Genomic DNA, 2,596 nt, shown 5'->3' with positions numbered 1-2,596 from the left:
TTCAAATCTATGATACTCCCCACTTAACATACTGCTTGACTAGTTGGGCCCAAGCTTGTTGTACAACATTAAAACCTATTCAGTCTGTCTACAAACAGGCTCTCAAAGTGCTTGATAGGAAGCCCAATAGCCATCATCATTGTCACATCCTTAGAAAGCATGAGCTCTTGAGTTGGGAAAATCTTGTGCAATACACCGACGCATGTCTTGTATTCAAGATCCTTAATGGCCTGGCTCCCCCTCCACTCAATATTTTTGTTAAACAGAAAACCCAGACATATGGCAGCAGATCCACAAGGTCTGCCATGAGAGGTGACTGTATAGTTCCCCTAAGGAAAAGCACCTTTAGTAAATCTGCATTCTCTGTGAGAGCTTCCCATGTCTGGAATACACTGCCATCAGACACACATAACTGCACCACATATCACACTTTCACAAAATGCTTGAAGACCTGGCTAAAGGTCAATCAGATTTGTGAACATGGTCCCTAGCTGTGTGTTGCCGCTTTCCATGTTGTCTGTTGTCTGTAGCTTGTGAGTTGTGGAAACACTTTGTTGCTTTTATGAATTTTGTCTTGCTGCTTTTTGTTCTATGTTGCTCTGTCTGTATGCTATGTCTTGCTTGTCCTATGTTGCTATGTCTTGCTTGTTCTATGGTGCTATTGTCTATATTGTAATTGTTTTTAATAACCTGCCCAGGGACTGCGGTTGAAAATTAGCCGGCTGGCTAAAACCGGCACTTTTACTGAAACGTTGATTAATGTGCACTGTCCCTGTAAAAATAAAATAAACTAAACTAAACTAAACCTAATAATTCCACAACTACTACCTTATACACACAAGTGTAAAGGGATAAATAATATGTACATAAATATATATGAATGAGTGATGGTACAGAACGGCATAGGCAAGATGCAGTAGATGGTATCGAATACAGTATATACATATGAGATGAGTAATTTAGGGTATGTAAACAAAGTGGCTAGTGATATATGTATTACATAAAGATGCAGTAGATGATATAGAGTACAGTATATACATATACATATGAGATGAGTAATGTAGGGTATGTAAACATTATATTAAGTAGCATTGTTTAAAGTGGCTAGTGATATATTTTACATCAATTTCCATCAATTCCCATTATTAAAGTGGCTGGAGTTGAGTCAGTGTGTTGGCAGCAGCCACTCAATGTTAGTGGTGGCTGTTTAACAGTCTGATGGCCTTGAGATTGAAGCTGAACAAATGAAATCAGATTGATTATTTTTACAAATATATTCCAGTAGACCTGGATTCAGTCAACCAACATTCAATGTAATTTCTACTAATTAGAAGTTCCAATATTTTTCTAAAATATCAAATCCAGAGGAAAATGGTTAGCTATGATTGGTCAAAGTCAGTATCAGGTCATTTCACTTGTTCCAATTTAATTTCCAGCGGAGTAATTTTTCGGATTATTTTGATATCTTAAAATAAAACACACAGACTAGAGCTCTTTTCTAATCTAAATATAATCTTATTTTACTTCCTATTGCTAAGAACAATTCATTTTCGCATCAGATGGATAATTTTTATTTGGAAATTCCCAGCCAGGCAGGTCAGAAAAAAACATTCAAAATGGCTGCCACAGGAAAGAAACACAACTGCAGAGACCGAATGTTCTGGTAAGAAGGTATTATGATGACTGCACTGAATCGTGATAAGAGGGAGCATTAGAGACAGATTGGAGACTATGAGCTCTAATTTGCAACTGGCGCAGGTAGTTACAACTCCACTATCATTATTTTATTATTAACCTAGTAATTTCCTATTGGCTCATCAGATGACAAGTAGACTGGGTTAAGCAAACATCGAAGAGCTTCTGGATTCCTGTTGAAACACGCATGGAATGTTTCTTCCCCAAACCAAGACATTCCTTTTCTTTTTTCCAGTTTCAAGGAAGATGTTCAGTCAGATTGAGGAGCATTTTACGGCCTGACCTACTCCACTCCTCAGTGACATGTTGTTCTCTCATTATAAGGCTGACTTTTATTGTGCTCGCACATGATAAAGACGTCGTAAAAAAGGCCTATACTAATAAATGTAGACTTGATTGAGGCTGAATTGTTTACAATGATCAGAGTCAGGATGAGGGAATTACGAGAGACTGGCATGTTTTGGACTTGACCCTGCTTTTACAAAGGATGACATCACAAACATCGTTCATGTATACCGACCACGATGGCAGAACGTACCTGTGGAACATACAAACGGGATCTCAAATGATGCCTTCCCCTCCTGGACTCCATTGGTGTTGTGCACTGTGCATGAGTAGTTTGTGGAACCACCTGTATGTAGCCTTCAGAACTGTCAGTTTAATGGAGAGGCTAAACAGTGTGTCTTCTGTCTTTTTGGCCAGAAGTTCAGCACTGCCTGTGCAGTTTGCGCCAAACTGGTCAAACCACCAGATCAACCCTTTCTGGTGCCCGCCTGTAGAGTTGCAGAAAATGGTCACGTCTGTGTTCCGTTTGATGCAATTCTCAGGACTGGAACTCATGGTTGGTGACTTGTACATAACTGGAAGAGAGAGAGGAAGATAAATGATATTACATACATGT

The sequence above is a fragment of the Oncorhynchus nerka genome, linkage group LG21, assembly GCF_034236695.1.
Source record: "Oncorhynchus nerka isolate Pitt River linkage group LG21, Oner_Uvic_2.0, whole genome shotgun sequence".
Lineage (NCBI taxonomy): Eukaryota > Metazoa > Chordata > Actinopteri > Salmoniformes > Salmonidae > Oncorhynchus > Oncorhynchus nerka.
This window is presented reverse-complemented; position numbering follows the sequence as displayed.